Source organism: Equus przewalskii, chromosome 15, assembly GCF_037783145.1.
Source record: "Equus przewalskii isolate Varuska chromosome 15, EquPr2, whole genome shotgun sequence".
In the NCBI taxonomy this organism is placed as follows: Eukaryota; Metazoa; Chordata; class Mammalia; order Perissodactyla; family Equidae; genus Equus; species Equus przewalskii.
The window spans coordinates 77031955-77054194 of NC_091845.1; the positions used below are offsets into that span (position 1 = coordinate 77031955).

Consider the following 22240-nt stretch of genomic DNA (forward strand, 5'->3'; position numbering starts at 1 on the left):
TTGTCTTTCTAATTAAATTTCACCCCGATAGATGGTAAAATGAGTTTGCTGTACCTAGAGACTCTCAGGAGGGAAAGGGGTTTGTACAGTAAGGCTGCTGGGGGTGGGGAGAAAGCATTGCAGCTGGTAGTAAGTAAAATGAATCATGCATACACAAATGAGAGAACAGACCACCCTGGAGCTGGGAGGCCCGGATTGCAGTTTTTAAAAATATACTTGTGTTAGGGAGAATGCAGCATTTTTGCAAGAACCTAAGAAATGACCATTAGCCTTTTGCAAGATATTTATCTCCCTGAGGCCCGGGGGTGGCCAACAGTGGGATGGAAGCGTGCACGGATAGTCTTCTCTCTTTATATCTAAGTTTGATGTTCTCTACTATATTATTTGACACAACCTTATTCTGGATAATTTTTATTTTCATCTATATGTGTGCTTTGTATTTTTTCCAATGAATGGGTACTCATATAGCCAGAGAAACAAAACCCATGATAAATGGAACTTAAAAATAATATTTGTAACCTAGATATTGTGGTGGGAACAAAAGAAACGTTTTGTTCTGTTGTAAGGCAGGAGTGCAGGCAACCCAGACCTTTGGGACTTAGAATCTGGTGCAAATAAACCACCCCCTCTCCTAGAGGACTCCCTGGTATTGTTAGGGTACCTCAGTCTCTGTCCTAGACAACTCGTCGTCTTCCCCTATGGTAAAGTCCCTTTAAGGGTGGGGACAGTAGCCCATTGTTTCCCTAAGTCTACAGAGCAAGACAAAGGAGGCTATACAAATGTTTGCTCAATTTTTGCTCAACAGATTGAAGCTGAATTGAAGATGGGCACCTGCTCCTAGCTGCTCGTGGAGTAGGCAGGGATTGTTGGTGTAAAAGGGAAGCAAATGCTGCCTAGCAGAATATTCATGACTTGAGTGAGCCTGGGACTATTTGTATAAGACGGGTGGGTTCAGCTTTCAGTGAAGGCTGAGCGTTTCCCTGGGGCCAAGATGTGCGTGGACAGGACAAAGGGGCAGGCTGGGAATAGAAGGGGAGACCAAGCTTATGAGCCAGTGGCACCGCACTTTGTCATTTCTACTGTTTTACAGCCATCGATGGCCATCACTAGCTCCTCTATCAGATGACAAACGATGATGATTTGAAATCATGATTACTGTTTTGCAGAAACCAATGTGCCAGGCACTGTGCAGTGGGTTTGTACTGCTCAGGACCCTCTTGCTTGCAAGTGACAGAAAAACAATTCTAATTTGCTTGGGGGTAAGTGGGGGGTTTATTGGGCATACACTTGAAAAATCTAGGTCCCCGCTTCAGGCACGACAGAAAGCTGCCCATCTCTCGACTCTGCTTTCCTCTGGCACAGCCTCCCCAGGTGCTGGCCAGACGGCCACCAGCTGCTTCGGGCCAACGTCCTAGCTCCTCAACAACCGCAGAGGAAAGAGATTTAATGGGCGGAATGGTCTTTAAGTGCTTCTCCTGATATATTTTCCCTGGAGGAAATTTTCTTTTTCTTTCCTTGAGCCTTTTCCTCCTTTGCAGCTCAGCCACGAGGTGTTACTGCCCCAGAGGCAGGGCAGGGTGGGGACCACTCAGAACCCAAAGTCCACAGGGAGCAGGGAGGGGACGCCTTCTCCAGAATGGAAGGTAGCGTAGAAGCCCTCAGGGCACAGGGAATGTGAGGAAAGAGACTTGAGAGGACGAGTCCAGGGAGACGAGGGTACCTGGTTCCCTGAGGGGTCTGAGGCCACTTTCCACCAAGTTTTGACCTAGGGAGGGGTATGGTACAAACAGAGAAATCCCAGATAGGCTGAGGAGAAAGCTGTGAACAGAGAGGGCCCTGTGCCCCACTTCCTGTTTGGAACTCTGCCCTACAGGATGTCCTGTGCCACCCAGGAGGGCTGCAGCAAAGTGAAGCGGTGGTGTAGCATGTTGTATGGGGAAATGGTTTGAGATGGTGCCCTCGAGTCACCGTTAGTCCCCGTGACACAGAAGGGATCCAGCAGCAACCGCCACATGTTCCCTATGGGGGATGAGAAGGTATCAGAGAGAACTGACCCACCATGGGGTCACAGTGACTGGGAGAACAGAACGCACAGGTGACCCACCCTGCCAGTGATCCAGGCCCAGGGCTTGCAGGAATGCTTGCCAAAGAGAAGCTGTCTTTCTGCTGGACTTGCTGCTGTGAGGTTGGGTCTGCTGGGGTGTCCTGTGGGACCCAAGCCCTACAGCTCAAGTGGAAGGAAGCAAGGCTGAGAGACGGAGTGTCCGAAGTCGTTAGTCCCTGCAACTAACTCCAGGCCTGAAGCAGGCACACCCTGGGCTTTTCATTTACACGTCGGTCAATTTTTTTTTGCTTAAGCAAGTGTGATTTGGATTGTCGGTCACTGACAGCAGGAAGCGCCCGACCAGCCCATGTCAGGAAGAGGGAGGCAGCACCAGTGAAGGTGCAGAGCCTGGAATCGGTGAGCGGACAATCAGGAGGAGCTTGTGGAGGGAAGGAGAGGTGCTGGCCGGGTTAGGGTGGACTGAGACGCAGGTAGGGGAGTCTGGGCTGATGGTAAAGACGACAGTGCAAAGATTTTGTGCTGGCAGATCCACGGCTCCTGGTGTGGGAGGGGTTGTGTCAGGGCAGGAAGGAGCTCCGACAACGAGGCGAGGAGGGCAGGTTAGTCAGGTTTGGAAGCAAACCTGGACTGGACACGGGAGCCTTCAGGTGAGGAAGGCATCCCAGGTGGCTGGGGGACTGGGGAGACCACGCAAGAGCCGGGGAGAGATCCAATTTGGTGCTAGAAGTGCTGATTTGAGATGCAAAGTTCTAAGCAGAAAACCGGAGGGTAGGCAGAAATATGGGTAAAACATCTGGGTGTAGCGTGTGGATTCGGGAGAGAGACATCACACAGGAGCAAAGAGGCCAAGCGGCCAGCTCCTCCGGAAAGCGCGCCTCGAAGGCAAACAGCAGTAAGTCTTTCTGAGCGTCTACTGTGCTCAAAGCCAGTCGTGCCGGGGCACAAAAGGGTCACTGTAGTCCTCCAACTGATACCAAAGGCCTCTCTGACAGCCGCAGTTGCTCAGATCATCTGCCACAGAGAAATCACGTAGCAATCACCACCAGCTGGAACCGCATTTGAAAGAATGAGCCACAAATACCGTATCAAATCAAGTTCAGCTGCGCGCCTCTGGATGTCTAACAAGCAGTTACAGAAATCACTCAAGCGCTCTGTGGATCTTCAGAAGCTCGCTCCGAGGGAGCCGCGGGGCCGGGAAGGGGTGCGGAGAGAGGCTGCGCGGGCCGCGACCTCCCTAGGGCGCCTGCAGACCATCCTGAAACGGGAGCAACGAGGTCAAGAGTTGACACACACGGCCGGATGTGGTCGGCGCCGGAAGAGAACCGTGGCGTGCACGGGGGGGGGCGGGGGGGGGGTGGGGAAGGGAGGACGGTGGCGAGAATCGTGACAGTTTGGGTCCACGCGACAAGTCACTCGGCGGTGGCGGACCCCAAACGAGTGCCCAGCGTCGACCCGGGATCGGGGCGGCGCTGGGCCAGGCATACGGTCCAGAGGCACCCACACCAGGGCCCCGGGGCCCTGGCCGGGTCCGTGTCCTCTGGCCTAGGCGCGCGTCCGCGGAGTCCTGATCCCAAGTCCGCCGTTGCGAGGCGCGCAGCCGCCCCGCGCGCCTGTGGCCGCGGTCCCTGCGCACTCAGCATGCCCGGGACCGTGGCTTTCGCACGCTGGGAGCTCTGCGGACTGGCCTGTTTCTGGGGACTGTGTTTGGCCTACCGACTCAGCGCTCTCTCCGCACGCCCTTCGCGCCGGTCTCCCGGGCCCGGCCGCACCGCATCGCCGCCTCCGGGGCGGAGCTCGAGCGCCCGGCGCGGGGCGGGCCGAGCTCCGAGCCCCGAGCCCGGAGCGCGGCGGGGTCAGCAGGGGGCGCTGCGGGTGCCTGGCGGCCCCTAGCTGGGTGCGCGCCGCCCTCGCCTACCCCGCGCCGGGCGGAGCAGGCGGCAAGCGCCGAACCGGGCGCGCAGCGGCAGAGCCGGAGCCGGAGCCGGAGCCGGAGCCGGGCCGGGACCATGGGCGGTGAGCGCGGCGCGGCCCGGGGCCGGGGTGCTTGCCTTTGGGGCTGAGCGGCGCGGAGGCTCGAGGCGGGAGGGCGTTCTAGGGTCCGATGTGGGGAGATCGAGGGGTCTTCTGGCGGGACGACGGGGCAGTGTCTCTGGTGGGAGAGTGGTGCGGGGCTGGGGCGGGCTTCCGAGCACCGGGTCTGAACCCCGCGACCAAACTCCCTCCTCCATCCCCACGCCCTCCCCAAACCCCAGCCCCGACTCGCTCCTCCTCCCCAAGCCACCCCTCTCGCCCCGCGCCCCAGCCTCCGCCCTCCGAGCCCCTGCGCCCTCTAACCTTGCCCACGATTCCCCCGCTCTCTCCCCGGGCCCTCGCCCCCACCTCCCGGCGGGCGCCTCCCCCAAGCCCCGCTGCCTGCTGCCTCCCACCTCCAGCTCCGCGCCTCGCCTTCCTAGCCTCCCTCCACCCGCGTCCCCGCCCCTCCAACCCGCTCCCGCTCGGCCCCAGCGCTCCTGCCGCCCGATTCCAGCCCGAGCTCCCGGGAGCCCCCTTCCCTGGCGGGTGCGACCCCGCCGGGCTCCAGGTGAGAAGAAGGTGGCCACTCCTCCGCGGCCTTTCCCGGGGGTGGGGCTGGTTCAAGCGACTCCCTGCGCCCGGGAGTCCCGGGGCCCCGCGGAGGGGTCGCTGCGAGCGCCGGTTGACGCTTCTGGGGGCTCAGGTTAGGACTGCGTGGTTTAGACCCCACGGCGTCGCTTTTGCTCGTGAACTCGCGTCTGTCGCGATCTTTTAAAAAAGCCGGCTTTGTCACACACAAAAAATGGATTTGCGTGGAGCAGGTTGCTTTGCTTGCGGCTGCAGCGGTCTTTCAAGTTGTACCTGTGGATGGCTGAAGGATTAGCGGGGCAGGAGGATGTGGAGCCATATTTTCCCGCTCCGGCTGGGCGTTCAGGGGTGGCGAAGGGGCCCCGTGGGGAGCGAGGCTGTCGCAGCCTGGGTGACCAGTGTCTTCGTGGGAAGGCAGAGGTGCTTTGTAAGCATTGAAATAGTAAAATGAAGAGACGTGGAATCAGATAAGGTGCGAATGGGGAAGTATGGGGTGGATAGCCAAGAGGGCCTCAAGAGGGCTTCGCAACTTGGGGACATTGTTGCTATTTGCAGAAGGCTGAGCCCAGCCTTACGAACGTGACGGGACTGCGGACGCGGCCTGGCAACATCTCCTGCTCCTCAGAGGTGTTGCTGCCCAGTCTGGACATCTGTGGGAAGAAAGTGTAAAGCAGATGGTTTGAAAAGCGTCGGTTCCCGGGAGAGAGGTGGAGCGGCATGGTTGCAGCTGAAAGCCGCGCGAGCTGCCCCATCCGCGCTCTCGGCTTTCGTTAAGTCCGCATTAAATTAACTGCCTATTTCAGAGAAAGCACATGTGGGGGTACTTTTCTTGGAGGGATTAGCTCCTGGCCTTCCCACCCTCCCTGATGCCCAGGAGGCTTCTTTTGGGCACAGGGACAGGAAGGGCTCCCTGGCCCCCGGGGGCACAGCACTCTGAGCCTGTGAAACTGCAGTCTCTGACTCTTTTTCCTTTTGACTGGCTTGAATAGTGATCAGCTCAATATTCTTTCACCATTGAATAGGGAATTTATAAGTAATTAGCCCAGGTCCCACTGGGGCGCAGTAGGCTCGAGTGCCCACCAGATCCTGTGGGAGTTGTTGACTGTCAGATGCCCCATTGGCCAGGAGCACCTTCTGGGTCTGGGTAGGACCATCTCTATGGCCCCAGGGCCCAGCCTGGCCCCCTCTAAGTGTTAGGTATTCAGTGTTTGTCTAGTAAAGAAACGGATTCCCGTCTTGAATCCAGGCTGAGTCCATAACCCATGTTTTTCCATTTTGCTGCATTGTTTTCAAATTATCTTTAAATTCATCAAATTCTTAAAAAAATAGATAATCTCACTAGAGACAAACTCGTTTTTGTATGTATTTGGGGCAGAGAGCTCAATTTGGGTCATGCTCTGACAGCTGGGGCTCTAACCTCCGTGGGGACTCCAGAATTTCCACGAAGGAAGTCAGTTGTGTTCATCCCAGAGCTGGGCGAGGGGGTGATGGGCACTGTGGGAGCTCAGGCTGTTTGCTGCAGGGCGAGTGACCACAGCCCAACGATCAGGCCCTGAGCGGTGGCCGCAGCCCCTCCAGCATCCCGCATCCCTGTCCATGATGGAAGAAGCCCTCAGGGAGATCGAGTGCCACTTGCAGAGCCCACTGGCTGCTTCAGATTGCACCATCTTCCCTCCAGTGGGCGCTGCCCACCCTGAATAACTGCTTCCTGCGGAGAGCTGGGGACACCCTTTTTTGCACATTTCAGGCAATTTGGTCTGCAGCTCTGGGGGGAGGGAGGCTGGTGTTTTGGAAAGATGTTTCTGCCTGTGGGAGGAGGCTGTGACCCACTGGCAGAGAAGCGAAGTCCAGCTCTTCTGCTTCTGTCAAAGTACGGCCCTGGAGAGTACGGCCAGAGGCGGAGGGTGCGGGCGCACCCCATGCCCCCTTTTTCTGGGAATCTGGGAAGAGCTGGAATTCAGAATGCCACTTGGATGTGGGACCCTGCACTGCCCACAGGTTCACAGCTATCATGGGCTTATCTTTCTTACCCAGACTGTCTCTGTCTCCAGGTCTGGCTCTTACTCAGAATTCCTGCAGTTGGTGAAAATCTGTTTTCTAGAAGAGGTTTAATTAATGCCTGCAGTTTGTGAGTGAGAGAGAAAGGGAGGGAGGGAGAGAGGCTGCTGTCTGGAGAGGGGTAGGGAAGAGGATGGGAGAATACCCAAGGTCCTGAACCTTCAGAGGGTAGCCTCAGCCGGCAACCTGCCCTGGCACACCCTTCTTGGTTGGTGGTTAAGGACATGTGCCCACATTCTGGTATAGAGGTTTCCCTTAGGAGCAAAGTCACTGAGATAAGAAAAGTGTGGCCCTACAGTAACCTGAAATAAGGTTTGATGGGCCCACTGTTCTGGTTTCTACAAGACCTTAAAAGCCAGCTAAGAGCTGGCCTTAGCAAGGTGGGACAGCACTGAGCCATTTTAAGTTTTTGAATGAGGGTTGTGCCCCTTTGGAAATGGTGCCTTGAGCAGCATTGGTCTGGGGGCTGGCCTGGGGGAACCACCTCACGCTTGAGATAATGAGGGGAGTCCAGGGGAGAGTCCAAGGGAGTGGCGAAAGGGGGAGCAGCAGGGAGGGTCTACGCCCCTGCGCTGAGTGGGTGACGAAGAGGCAGCAGCTGCCTTCTGGTAGCATGGTGGGCCTTTTGACAGAAAGAGCGTCCCAGGGACCCTTCTTGAACCTGCTGGCAGCCTTGCTGATCGACTGGGGCCTGCTGAATTCCCTCAACTTGGAGATTCTGCAAGACAGCCATGAGGAGGCACCTGTGAATCTGGAAAGAATTGCAGGGTCTGCTCTGGGTCCAGAAGGCAAGAGATCCAGGGTGGCCTAACGGAGCCACAGATCCCAGCCTGCGAACCTCCACTGCTAGGACCATCAGGCTGCTCAGAGTCTTCTTGGGCCTTGGTTGAGGAAGCCACTGGCTTTTGGAAAGGAACAGGTCGATCGATAATGAAGAGGAGAGCAGTCCCAGGAGCGTGGAGGAAGTTAATGATTAAAAAGGCATTGAAAAAAGAACCTGGAGGAGCCTTGTGGAGTAGTTCCTGCAGCCAGGAGGCAGCCTTCACCCATATCCTCTGGGCTGGGTCATCCCTCCCTCCCTCCCTCCCTCCCTCCTTTCCCCCCTTCCCTCCTTTCCCCCCTTCCCCCTTCCTCCCTTCCTCCCTTCCTCCCTTCCCCCTTCCTCCCTTCCCCCCTTCCCCCCTTCCCCCCTTCCCCCCTTCCCCCCTTCCTCCCTCCCCCCTCCCCCTCCCCCTCCCCCTTCCCCCCTCCCCCCCTCCCCCTCCCCTTCCCCCTTCCCCCTTCCCCCTTCCCCCTTCCCCCTTCCCCTTCCTCCCTTCCTCCCTTCCTCCCTTCCTCCCTTCCTCCCTTCCCCCTTCCCCCTTCCCCCTTCCCCCTTCCGCCTTCCTCCCTTCCTCCCTTCCTCCCTTCCCCCTTCCCCTTTCCCCTTCCCCCTTCCCCCTTCCGCCTTCCTCCCTTCCTCCCTTCCTCCCTTCCCCCTTCCCCCTTCCCCCCTTCCCCCTTCCACCTTCCCCCTTCCCCCTCCCTTCCCCCTTCCGCCTTCCTCCCTTCCTCCCTTCGCCTCCGCCTTCCCCCTTCCCCCCTTCCCCCTTCCGCCTTCCTCCCTTCCTCCCTTCCTCCCTTCCTCCCTTCCTCCCTTCCTCCCTCCCCCTTCCCCCTTCCCCCTTCCCCCCTTCCCCTTCCGCCTTCCCCCTTTCCCCCCTTCCCCCCTTCCCCCTTCCGCCTTCCTCCCTTCCTCCCTTCCTCCCTTCCGCCTTCCCCCTTCCCCCTTTCCCCCCTTCCCCCTTCCCCTCCCCTCCAAATGTAGGAACTTGAAAATTCTGTTTATACTTGCACTGTCCCTTCCCCAACTTATACATTATGTTTCTGTTGCGAGGCATCCTTTTCTGGTCTGCTTACCGCTCTCTGTATAGCTGACTTCTTAGAACTGTAACCAATAGCATAGAAACCAGAGCTTTAAAAAACAGACTAAGATGAAAAGTTTTGCACCTGATTTTTACACCCCCCCCCCAACTCCCCTCCACTTCTGTTTGTGGTTAGAGCCATCATGTACACCAGATTTACAAATAGTTTGAATACTATCTGTCCCACCCTTCAATTATATGGAGACATGGTGTCTTTCTGACCAGCAAAACCAAAGCTTTCTTTCCTAGACCTATCTCATTCTTGGACCCGACACCAAACTTCAGGCCTTTAGAAATGCAGCAATATTGTTTTGAGCTTTTTAATTATAAAATAAAATGAAACTTTTGCTTGCTAACTTTGTCATCTGCTAATACAGGAAAATCTGAAGTTAGAATAAAACATTTGCTGCCTTGTTAACTCTGTGTTTCTAAAATGAAGCAGCTGGATTAAAGTAGAGAAGAACTATTCGAGTTGTAGAAATGTCTGGAAGCCCAGAAAAATAATGGAGGGACACAGTCTTATAGAAATTATTAAGCTTTTGACATTGTTAATAAAACATGGAGAGAGATAAACAGGAACTCCCATAGCAGTATAGGCAAGTATAGAATTTTGACAAGTATAGATTGATGACTATAGAAATTTTGATCCATCATTTTATTGAAATATGCTTATACAGTACCTTACCCTATAAATAAGCAGCTGTGTCCATGATCTCGTTCAATCCATCCAGCAAGTCTGGGATCTTAGAGATGAGGACATGGGACCACAGGGTGTTTAACAGGCTTCCCCTAGAATTCAGATCTCTTGAGCAGAGAAATACTGTGTAATCCTAGATATTCCTGCTGCAGTCGCTTGATAATCAAAGTGGTTACATAGTCATTTGAAAATTACAGGTAGTCTCCTGTTTAGGGGTAAATGTAGGAATTGGTTTTCTTTAAAATGTTCTGAAGTCAAACAAACAAAAACTGTGTGCTTAGCAGCACTAGAAACCTCCTAGCAGGGCTTCTCGGGCTTTGCGGATGTCTGGGGTTCTCTGTGGATGCCTTCCCCGTACTAGAGTACCTGGGTGTGAATTCAGCACAGTGCCCTGGTTAAGAGTGTCGACCCTGAAGCCAGACTGGCTTTGAATCCTGGATCTACCATTACTAGCCTTTTACCCTTGGGCAGGTGACTTAACCTCTCTGTGCCTCAGTTTCCTTATTTGTAAAATTGAGGTGATGATAATAATACCTACCTTATGGTATTGTGAAGCTGAAGTGAGATAGTGCATGACAAGGACTTAGTGCCTAACACGTGCTCAAAAAATGTTAGCTGTTATTACTATTCATTCCTTAAAAATACATTTTCGATGCCAACCAACTGCACTGAGATGATGGATAATGGATAAGACACACATAGTCTCTCTCCTGACGAAACAGAGGACATTATACTTCAGTTCATAGTGAAGACCGTGAATGGTAGTGCAGACATTTCCCAGATGGCACTCACCTGGCTTCTGGCCACCTATTATGGTCACGAGAGGCTAGTGTGTGGCCTATAAAGGGTTGACCATGGCAGGGAGGCAGGAACTGATGATCTTCAGCTGGTGCACACTGGTCTGAGGTGGCCTTGCCAGCCATTTAAGACAGACACTCATTGGATTGGTCTGTGTCTGACACATGCCAGTAGTTAATGGTTTAACTATCACTCTGGCCTCAGGTGGTTAGTGTGAAGAGTGATAAGAGACTGTGAACTCAGTGTTTACTGGCCTGGTTTGCCAACACTATTCTTGGTCCTGGTGGACACACCAAGTGCTGGTCACTGCTCTGGATGGCTCTTCAGCTCCTGAGGCCCATGATCCCATCAGAGACCCAGTTCTCTGAGGGAGGAATGGCATAGCAGCTCCGAGGGGACTAGTCCAAGGCAGAAGGCTAGACCACTGTGTCTCCTGTGTCTGCCATTTCCAGAACCTCCTTGACCTGAAACTCTGTGGGAAACTGTGTTGGTAGGCTTGAGTTTAATAACTGGTCCTGGAAAGGGAGGTCCTTCCTCCTCAGACCTCGCCTGCCCTTGTCCATGTGTCCTAGAAAGAAACTCCTGCACGGCAGCCTGCCCAGCTAGTCACGAGCTGGCCTCCAGCAAGGGCCGAGGACTAGAGAAGGCTCCTGTGGTTGCGGCCTCAGGACCTGGGCACTCTCCCCTGGGAGGTCAGCACACCCTCGCTCTACACGGACTCGCTTCGCACTAGGACCTCCTGGACAGACCGGAAAACTGCTACTCGGTTCTCTTCATGTGGAGCCTGCTTATTTTTATTCATTTTTAAACTACTGGAATTTGAAGTCAATGAGGCTTCATTTTTTTTTTAAATACTTTCCCCACACTTGGAAAATGAAGAAATGGCAAATGATACCATTCATTTTTGAAAACCATTATTTGCATGTGGCAGAATTGAGTTAAAAGGAGGACCTTTTCTCTAGTTTCCAGATGGTTCTCCAGGTGCACCCACTTCTCTGGGTTGGTTGCCTCTTGATTTCTCAGCTGGGGCCATCTTCTGTCCCGAGTTTGTCTCCAGCACAGTTCCTGATGGAAACAGACCTGAAAATCAAAGCGTGGACATCGATGGTTAACAGTCATGGCACGGACGGTTGATCTTTTTGGCTCTGTCTTCAAGGTGAAAAATCGCCATGTCTTCTTTGAGAAAGAAAGTATACTTTAGGAGATGGCTAACGTCAGCAGGCAGGAAGATGTCAGCAAGCCTGCCTCGTCCTCAGTTCACATAGTCTCCAGCATTTCTAAGTTAGAGGCGTATGATTTTTATTTTCTCCTCTTGTGCATCTTGCTGTAATGACCGCTGATCATCTCAAAACAGCTGCATTAATTGATGGTGTCTAATGACGCAACGTGCAGTCAGTAATTGCAGTGGGCTCGGCTGAGCACAGCGCATTCTTTTTTCTTTTTAGTTTGAGGAGTGTTCTGTGTACGAATGCCAGGGAGGGAGGGAGGTGGGAACCGTGTGCCTTAGCACCCACCCCCACCCACTGCTTACGCCCCCTGGGATGCTGAGTGTCCTCAGAGCATCCGTTCCCACTGCTTTCAGATTGTCCACTGTGGGCCCATTCCCCAGCTTGACTGGGAGCTCCTGGAGGGCAGGGCCTGCACCCAGCTCATCTCTGAATCTTCAGCCCTTACCACAAGGACTGCCATGAAATAGGCCTCAATGAAGTTTGGGTGAATGAGCGGTTGCAAAGCAGTTAGGACTGTGTTTGGCTGCAAGTAATAGAAAGCCCCACCTTTGTGGCTGAAAGAATTAATGGCTTATTTTTCTTGTGTAACAAGTTGTCTGAAGGTAGGTGGTTGTGGGCATTGGTTTTGACAGCTGATGTCTGTCTGGACTGAGACTCATTATTTTCTTGGCCTTTCCTTCAATATGGAGAAATGGCTGCTGCAGGAAAGAGTCTCCAGCCACACTGGTACATTTTATCAGAAAAGCAGACATTTTCCTGAAAATATCCAGCAGACTTCCCCTGACATTTCATGGCCAGAACTGTGTCACGTGACCACTCCCATTTGAAAGGGCTACATGAGTATTTAGCAGGGCACACTGCTGCCTAGACTAGTTAGGTAGGCTCACTGGAAACAAACAAACCAAATATGTTTAGTGACTCGCAAATGATAACTTTTACTTTTTGCTCACACACAAGTGCAAGATGGCTGTGCCTGATCAGTGCGGGGGCGGGGAGGAGCTTGCCTCCAAGAAGTGATTCGGGGACCCAGGCTCTCAAGGCTGCCCGGCTCCTTTGCGTCAATCAGCGGAAGAGGGAGGAGCGTGGAGGATGGTGTGGCAGGATTTTTTTGGGCCGGGCTTGGAGGTGAATTACTTCCGCTGACATTCCCTTGGCCAGGGCTCAGTCACATGGCCACATCCCCTGCAAGGGAGGCTGCGGAATGTGGTCCAGCCCTCTGCCTAGGAGTTAGAAGGAATGGCTCTCCCGGTTAGCTGGCAATCTCCTCCACACTGTCTTCCCCCAAAATCAGTATTCTCTTAACAAGGAAGAACAGTGAATACTGAGGGGCAACTGGAGATGTCTGTCTTAGAAGGAAATGCTGTGCTAAGAAGGCTTCAGCCAAAAATAGTCTTTATTCCCAGGTCATCTGTCTGAAATCCTTGATTCTGGTCCCACCTTTGGGAACTGGGCCAGCAGGACAATGAAGGTCCTCATTATCCCTCTTTCTTGACCCAGGACATTCTTAACAGCTTTCAGGGAATGAGTCCTACTTGATCCCCCTCAGTAGTTGGATGTTACCCCAGAAGAAGTGGCCTTATCCTCCCAAGACCAGAGGAGCCTGAGAGAGCTCCAAGCCCATGAGCCTTTCAAGTGCCCACTCAATCCGTCTTCTAAAGTTTCTCTTCCTCTCCAGCCCCCACCCCAGCCCACACCCGGAGGGGAGGAGAGGACATAGCCAACAGTAACCTCTGCTTCCCACTTAGATCCATTGAGAAATATTTTCCCACCACTTCCTGCCATTTTTTCTCAGTAAACATTGAGGAATGATCCATTGGTCTCTTGGGTTTAGTGCTTTGTTCTTGTTCAGTTTGTTGTAGGTTTCAGTGACAGGTACTTCTCCATCCACAGCATCCTTCTTTTTCCCCTCCCTCCCTTCCCACACACGCCTACTGAGCACCTGCTGCTTATTCAGCTCTGTGGCCACCCAGCACTGGGGAAGGTAGGCAAGGAGGCCAACATGAGCCTGTAGTGTTGATGAGTTTTCTGAGAGAGCTGTGCTTGCCCAATATCTGAGGACCTCACCCAGCCTTGGATTCAGGGAAGGCTTTTAGGGGGAGGTGGCATTTGAGCTGAGTTTAAGGATGAGTAGGAGTTAACAAGATCAAGAAGGCATCTGGGCCAAGAAGGTGAAGTGGGCACAGACACTGAGTTAGGAGAAGGGGCTCTTGGGGTTCAGGGAGAATGGCGAGTAGTCCAGCGTGCCGGAGTTGGGGTGGGACGGCATGTCATTCACTCATTTAACACTGCTGTGCTCCAGGCCCTGGAGTCATAGGGGTGAACAAGGCAGATTAGGTCCCAGCCCCAAGGGAGATGAGGCTGCAGAGGAGGATGGGCTTGGCTGCTGTCCAGACTCTGCTCCAAAGGGTTTGCTGTTGGCAGCCGAGTAGGATGTGGGCCCCATGGCGTGTGCCATCACCTCTTGTGCCCCATTCCTCTGTCTCCAATTTTCATCTGGTCCTTTGCCCAGGCATTACTCAAGCTATAAAAATAGAGGCTGGCACCAGAACACCAGCATGTAGTTGGTGAGGAAAGCTGAAGCTGTCATTATATATCAAGATATGTGCCAGCTACATTTTTGGTGGAGTACTTTCTTGGAGCCCCAAGGATGAGGTTCTAAAGTTGGCTTAAAATTTTTTTTTCTCCTTTTAACTCACACCAATACTGCTGGCCGCTTGGCTCAGAATATGTCCTGGTTGTGCCTATTCCCCACCCTGTGAGCACGTTGAAATGAACATTTAATGCTGACATCTACCGAGTGCTGGCTCACCTTTCCCTGGGCCAGGCTGATTGGAGGGGCCATGTCATCTCCATGGGGATGTCCATCAGGGGTTCCCCTCCAGGTGAGGACTGGTCAGCACTGCCTGAGAGGGGACCGGCCCTCACCATCCCACAGAGGTGCTCATCTCCCCGAGGAAACGAGGGCTGAGCCAGGGTTTCCAGGAGCTGTCGGCTGCCTTCACAGTGATGAGTGGCCCCAAGGGTGGTTTCCTTCCTTCCCGGCCCTGTTTGTCAAGGTGGAGTTGACAGTCTTGGAGGGTGGGGTGCAGAGAGAGGAAGCTTCTTGCTAGTCCAAGCGCGGGGCTGAGTGTATGGTGTTTTGTTTCCAGGTGGGGACTTGTCCATAGCCGGAAACTCAGACCAGTCCTGAGGTGTTTATTGGATGTCCTGGTGCCAAGCGCTGTAGGGAATGGGCATGAGAACGAGGAGGTGGAGGAGTGTTACTACCTGTGATACCGTAATTTATAATAAGAAATATGTCTATTTGTTCTTCGTCCCTATTTCTGGCACAGAGCTCCTAAAACCCCTGGAATTTCCAGTGAGGAGACCGGAAAGGCATCCTTTGTTATGTTAATAAGGTGCTTTTGGAAAGCCCCCAGGTAACCTAAGGATGAGGGTTGGTTGCTGGGAAAACCAACCAAGTGATTCGAGGATTGAGGATTGGAACTTTCAGTCCTACCCCCAGGCCTCTGGGGAGCGGACGGGGCGGGAGGCTGGATCGGCCACTAGGGGCCAGTGATTTAATTAGTCATCCGTGTGTGTGTGTGTGTGTGTGTGTGTGTGTGTGTGTGTGTGTGTAATGAAGCCTCTATAAAAATCCCAAAGGGTGGAGTTCGAAGCGCTTCCAGGTTGCTGAGCATGTGGACGTGGGGGACAGTGCATTAGGAGAGCGGGTGGGAGCGCCACACTCTCCCCATGCCTTGCCCTGTGCATCTCTTCCATCTCTCTGTCCCTGAGTTACCTTTTATAATAAACCAGTGATCTCGTAAGTAAATGTTACTCTCAGTTCTGCGAGCCGTTCTAGGAAATTAATCAAACCCAAAGAGGGGGTCATTGTAACCTGATCTGTAGCCCGTGTGTCAGAAGCAGAGGTGACGACCTGGATTTGCGATTGGCCGGTGTCTGCAGTCGGGGTGGGGGGCAGTCTTGTGGAACCAAACCCTCATCTGTGGGATCCGATGCTGTCTCCCAGTGGAGGACACTGAGCTGGTGTTGGAGCATTGCTTGGTGGTATGGGGAAAAAACCCACACACATTGGAATTAGGTGCCAAATCGTTACTCCTTAAGTGCTTTCCAGCAACTATCTCGTCTCTTCCACACACGAACCTATGAAGTGGGTAATTTTACATTCCCTAAAATCCATGAGGTTGGGCATTTTGGACCGAATTCGGTCCCTACTGACAACCAGTCCATGACTATACTTGGCATATAGCAGATACTCAGTAAATATTTGTTGAATGAATAACTGAATCTCCATTTACAGGTGAGAAAACTGATGCTCAGCGAGATTAAGTAACTTGTCTGAGTTGTCACAGCTGGTAGGTAAGTGATGGAGTAACAGGCCTGGATCTCAGTCCCACGGCAGCACCATAAGCTGTGACTTGGGGACCCCAGGCCCATTGCCCCTGGAATGTGGGTGACTTCCAGGACAGCACTGTAGGAAGGCCCACAGCCTGCCTGGCCTGACATTCTGACCACAGGCAGCACGACTGTGGCAAAACCGATCAGTTGAGTGACGATGAGCTGCAAGCCCCCAAGTGTCAAGGCCCAGAAGGTTGTCTGTCTTCTTGCTGCCAGGGCCTCGCTGTCACTCGAGCGTGGGATGAATATACGGGAGCATATCCATCCGCAGCCCCAGAGTGATGTTTCTGTAATGCCACCTTCACCCTGTCATGCCTGTGTTCAGGAACCCTCTGTGGCTCCCCACTCCTACAGGAACCAGTCTGGTGCCAACTGTTCTCCGCCCTGTTCACTGATGAGTCACCACTCGAAGCCTGTCATCAGTCAACAGTGCAGGAAGGGGTGGGCTTCGCCCGCCTCTGTACCACTGTACACCTCGTTTATCCTCAAAATGCCTGCGTCACCAGGCATACCCACTGACGTCCGCCCTGCCCTTTTCATTTAACACAGTTTCTGCTTCTTCCGTGAAGCCCTCTCTGACCAACCCAGTCCAAAGAGCCCCGGCCACGAGCCCCTGCAGCCTCAGTCTTCCATACACTGCATTTCCCAGTGGAGGTCCTGTAACCCTGGGCTCCGCGGTAGGTGAGGCCTCTGCAAAGTGGGGCCCTAGGCCTCACCCAGTGAACTCTGCATTTATCTTTCTTACACATCAGGTTCCACATTGCTGAGTTTTGAAAGGAGGTTCTCTTTCAAAACCACTGGTCTCTTTATGATTTATCATGTATCCACCTTGTGACTTCTTCCTTAACTACGTTGTTTAAAAATAATTTAAATACATTTACAGCTTTTCTTTTTTTCTGATTTTATTGTTTTTTTTAAATTTCAGGAGTACATCGTATTTCGATTTCTGTTACTTTTTTTCTGATTTTAAAAGTAATACATGTTTGCTTAAGAAAATTTGGAAAACGCAGAAAACTACAAATAAGAAACGTCTTCTAGGATCCCATCACCTGTTTAAAGAGTTGTAAGCCAGACTTCTGTTTTGCAATTTATTTGTTTTAAAGAAAATTAAGATTACTTGGAATCCCAGCCATAACCATGCATAAAATTAAGGGTATATTTTCTCTTTCCTATTTTTTGAGGAAGATTAGCCCTGAGCTAACATCTGCCACCAGTCCTCCACTTTTTGCTGAGGAAGACTGGCCCTGAGCTAACATCTGTGCCCCTCTTCCTCTACTTTATATGTGGGACTCCTACCACAGCACAGCTTGACAAGTGGTGCCATGTCCGCACCCGGGATCCGAGCCAGTGAACCCCGGGCCCCTGAAGTGGAGCACATGAATTTAACTGCTAAGCCACTGGGACAGGCCTCCAATGTTTTTTTTGTTTTTGTTTTTGTTTTTTAAGGAAGATTAGCCCTGAGCTAACATCTGCCACCAGTCCTCCACTTTTTGCTGAGGAAGACTGGCCGTGAGCTAACATCTGTGTGCCTATCTTCCTCTACTTTATATGTGGGACTCCTACCACAGCACGGCTTGACAAGTGGTGCCATGTCCGCACCCGGGATCCGAGCCAGTGAACCCCGGGCCACTGAAGTGGAGCGCACAAATTTAACTGCTAAGCCACTGGGACAGGCCCCCAAGGTTTGTTTTTGTTTTTGTTTTTGAGGAAGATTAGCCCTGAGCTAACTACTACCAGTCCTCCTCTTTTTTACTGAGGAAGCCTGGCCCTGAGCTAACATCCACGCCCATCTTCCTCTCTTTTTTTTAATGTTACTTTTGTTCATTTTTAAAAACAGCATTAGGTTCACAGTTCTAAAGAGGAAACAATAAAAACTCCCACTGCCACCCATTTCAAACCACTCAGTCCAGTTTTGTAACGTATCTTTAACACATAATTGAGTCCAAACTGCACATGCTGTATTATAGCTTGCTTTTTTGCCTTAACAATATAATCTGTCATAACTGATCTTTTTTATTTGTACACAGCACGTTGTAAAAACAAAGCAGTGAATATATGAGTAAATATGGGAACTTCCACAGAAGAGATGACCCCTGTTAATTTGGGGGCTGTCTCCTTCCAGACCTTTTCCTGTAAATTTAGATGTTTTCTTAAAATTTCCAAATATATGCTGAGATATGCAAATATATGTTTTACCTACGTGAAATTCTACTGTATCTATTATGCAGCTACTAGCGCGCTCTCTGGCTCAGCTGTCTTACTTGGCAGTATCTCCTGGAGGTTTGTCCACGTCCACACCTAAGTCCATCTCTCTGTTTTTTAAGGCTGAATCGTGTTCCCTTGTATAGACAAACTATAATTTATCCAGCCACTTCCCCATGGATGAACATTTCAGTTCTTTTCAAATTTTGATAATTATTCCTATTGCTGCTTTTTACCCAGGAGTTAGCATTTTTTGAGAATTGATCCCCAGAATATGAATTCTTGGGGCAAAGGGTGTGTGTATTCATTGTTGTAAGAGATCATCAGTTCTTTGCAAATTCCGTTCCATTAACCCTCTCATCGAGCGTGTGAAAGAATTCGTCCCCATGGAGACTGACATTCACTGGAGATGAAGGATCTTTTTACTTTTTGCCAAGCTGAAGAGTGCCATGTCATTCTTAAATTTGTATTTCTCTCCATCCTAGTTTTCCAGGCATATACATGTACACATTTAAAAAAATTGAGCGTCGTGCAGTGCACGGTTCTGGATCCTTTTTTTTTTTCACATTCAGTCACATTAAAAATGTTCACGTTTTCTTTCCCCCGTCATTGCATTGTCTTCAAAAGCTCAGTTGTCAGAGGTGCTGTCTTGTGAACTATTGCAGATCACCCGGAGTGGTCTTCATCTTAGTTTATTGAGGTGCTTAATCTCCAGAGACCCTGGGAATGACAAGTAACAGAAAAGAAAGGGAAGCTAAAGGGTCACCCTCGGCGCAGAATGGACACGGGGTCTTCCAGTAAACAGGAGATGAATTAAAATCTGAATTAGATATTTGCTCAGGGCTCATCCCTTAGGTATTTGGCAGGGAGGTGCCTAAGATATCACCAAGAGCTCTTGTTATATGTAGATATTGAATCCTTTATGTGAGATATGAAGAAGCTTCACCTGTTCCATATGGTCCATTATGAAAAACAAAGCATCGTGGTTGGATGGAGGGAGTATGATGTTTCCAGAGCAGTTTAGCATCCGTGAAAACCTCCTGGAGGCAGCGTAGTGGAATGGAAATAGCATTGAACTGGCAAGTCAGAAGAGCCCACTTCAGATTCTAGCTCTTCCCCTGACTGCTGCGTAACCCTGAAGAAGACACTCAACCTCTGGGGTTCCCTGGGGTCTCTATGGTGAGGGTCTTCAGGGTGTGAGTGGGTCTGGAAAGCCTGGTGGAGGACAGGCTAGTAGTGAGAGGCCGATTCTTCTAATAATGGGATGGCTGTTGTGGTATCATAAAAAATAAATATTTGGTCTTTTTCCCAGGTTCCTGGCACCCAGCTCTTAAAATCCTTGCAATCTGCAGAGTGCTAAATGTCTTTTATATGCTAATAAGATGACTGGTAGTTGGAGGCCCCTGGGTAGCTTCAGAATCGGAGCTGGTCTCCAGAAAGACTGAGGCTTGGTCGGAGGGTTGCAAAGTTCAGCCCCACCCCTGACCCCCAGGGAGGGCCGGGGGCTGGGGGTGGAGTTCAGTCACCAGTGGCCATGATCTAGTCAATTACACCTGTGCAATGCACCTCTACACAAACGTCCCACAGCCAGGTTAGAGAGCCTCCAGGTTGCCCACACATTGAGGTGGTAGGAGGATGGCTGCCCGCAGAGAGCCTACAAGCCCCGAGCCCTTGCCCCATGCCCTGCCCTGTGTGTTTCTTCCATGTGGCTGTTTCTGAGTTTATTCCTTTATTGTAAATCTACTGTAGCATTAAGTAGAGTGTTTTCCAGACTTTTGTGAGCTGTTCTAGCAAATTACCCAACCTGAAAGGGGTGGGGGTTGTGAGAACCCCCCGACTTTGTAGCTAAGTCAGACAGAAGCAAGTAAGCTGGGGACCCGATTCCTGGGACTGGCGTCTGAAGTGGCGCAGTCTGTGGGACTGCGCGCTTAAACCTGTCGAGTCTGACACTGACTCTGGGTAGTCAGCGTCAGAATTGAATTGAATTGTGGAACACGCACCCGGTGTCCAGAGAGTTGGAGAATTGGTGTGAGAAAAAAACCGTACACGTTTGGTGTCGGAAGTGTTGTGAGTAAAGACAGCTGAGCTGTATGTTGCCAGTTCTCCAGGAATGCTCTGACATGCCTTCAGCCAGTTCCATGCCAGGCTTCGTCCCGCACTGGAGAATCCTATGAACAGACGGACACCATCCCTGCTGCCAGGGGGTCTATGGTCAATCCCAGGAGACAGCTGGCCAGCTTGGAATTTCAACATGGTTATTTGCTTATGTGATGATAGTCCTGAGAGGGGTCCTGAAGGAGAAATGCAGGGCGACTCGGGTGTCAGACAGGATGCTGATCTGGACAGGGGAGTTCAAGGGCAGCTTCCATGAGAAAGTGAGCTTTGAACTGGGATCTGTGGCCTGGTCAGGAGACAGAGAGGCGGGACTGGCTGGAGGAAGCAGAGAGGATGGATTGCTGGTATTGCTGGTGGCTGCAGTGAGTTTCTCTGTTCATTCATCCATTCGCTCGTCCTTTCATTCATTCACCCAACAAATGTTGATTGAGCATCTGTCCTGGTTCAGGCAACTCTTATCCTGGTTTGGGGGTGGCCTGGGCCCAGCCAGTGTTTCTTGCTCGGGTCTCTCACATGGTTGTTCAGGCAGTGGCTGGTCTGGAATTGTTCAAAGGTTCTCTCCCTCATGTGTCTGATGCCTGGGCAGGGAAGACTGCCACAGTTGGGGACTACGTGGGCATCCCTGTCTCTGGGGGCCTCACACGTGGTTTATCCAGCGTGGTGGCCTCAGAGCTCCAAAAGCAAGTGGCCCAAGAGAGCGAGCCAGGTGGAATCTGCATAGACTTCTCTGACCCGGCCTTGGGGTCATGCAGCATCATTTCTATCCCATTCTGCTCCTCAAGGCAGTCCCAAAGCCTACTCAGGGGACCCAGAACCCCCTTTTGATGGGAGATGTGACAGAGAATTTGTGGACATGCTTTAAAACCAACACACTCTCATGCTTTGCTTTCCTGGAAATTTCAGCCTTGGCTTCAAACCTACCCCCTATCCCCGCCAAGGCTCACCAGAGTCCTCCCAAGAACGCAATCGAATGGCCTTGTCTCCTGGCTCCACGATGTCCTCTGGGGTCCTACCTCTGTTCCCTGCCCCGAGCAGCTCCAGAAAGGTACAGTTTTCTCCATCTCGGGTTCTTTCTTGTGTGAGCTGGGGTCCCTTATGGATTGGCACTCCAGGCACCTGGCCAGCTGACCCATCTCTTCATTGGGTTGTCAGAGGACACGTGTGGACACAGACCCCGAGTCCTCGAGTAGCAAGGCTCTTCTGTGAGGCTGAGATATGGCCAGGATGGCTGAGGGGTCTAGTGCGGAGGCTAGAGGTGAGGCTGGACTGACAGTGGGGCCTTGTAGGCTGTGGGCAGTGTTTGGTTGTCATCCCAAGAGCATTATGGGAAATTGCCAAAGGGCCAGAATTCTGATGACCACCAGCCAGCAAAATTATAGAAGCCAGTCCTTCCGGGAAGAACAAGATTTTGCAGTATGTTTTAAATTAATCTGTTAGAATGCTTTATTTTTCTTAACAAAGACTTTCCGGTATGTTCCTAACTTGAGAAGAGGAGACGTAGATCTCCATGCTGACTGAATCAGTTATAACAAGATCAGTAGTATGGCTGTCTGTGGTTAGTTATCACGAGGTTGGTGGGCAGCCAATCTTCCATAACCAACAGAGTTCACAACACTCTTGCTGAACACAATCTACGAGAGACATTCCCACCACTGTGAAGGCCTGTGGCACCCAGTGGATACTGCAACAGTTAACAACAAATAGTGCCAACTAACAACGCAACAGACCTTGCGAGATGGCTGTTAAAGCAAACCTCTGAATATTACAGGTTAGCTCCATGTCCTATGTAGTAGACAGAAACTCAGCTCAGAAACTCAATTTTATGATGATAATACTACAGAATAAGTATTTGCTCATTTAGCTTAAATTTGTGGAAACTGGTGTGTAAACAATGATCACGGCTGCCCCAATGGTTTGCATTTTCAAAGGCCCTTGCGTCAGTCAACAGCTTCTTCCCCGACATTTCTTGCTGAGTACCGTCGCCTTGTTTTTTTTTTAGAATCCCTAGTAAATTATAGGTAAGTATGACCGGCTCTGGAAAACTTGACAGGGCCTGCCGTGCACTGAGTGAGGAGGGTGTCCCTGTTCCAGGACCTCGACCCTCAGCTTCATGTCAGGTTTCAAGGCAAACATAATATTCCAGGTCCCAGAGTGATTTAAAGATGTAAAT

General features: G+C 51.6%; 1 protein-coding gene and 1 long non-coding RNA gene across 4 annotated transcripts in view; one reads left to right on the forward strand and one right to left on the reverse strand.

Moving 5' to 3' along the window:
- Positions 1–1248: 1248 nt before the first annotated feature.
- Positions 1249–3908, reverse strand: LOC139076011 (uncharacterized). Its single transcript, XR_011527191.1, has 2 exons — positions 3779–3908; positions 1249–3320 (listed from the first exon to the last, which is right to left on the reverse strand). It is a non-coding gene; the product is annotated as an uncharacterized lncRNA (long non-coding RNA).
- A 6-nt stretch (positions 3909–3914) lies between these two features.
- Positions 3915–22240, forward strand: part of PXYLP1 (2-phosphoxylose phosphatase 1) — a 68066-nt gene continuing 49740 nt past the window's right edge. The window contains exons 1-2 of one of the 3 annotated variants that reach the window (XM_070576197.1): positions 3989–4078; positions 4498–4646. The gene's annotated coding sequence lies outside the window, so the exon portion shown is untranslated. Of the gene's footprint in view, positions 4079–4497; positions 4647–22240 lie in introns of all 3 variants that reach the window. The other 2 variants (XM_070576198.1, XM_070576196.1) reach the window with 2 other exon arrangements.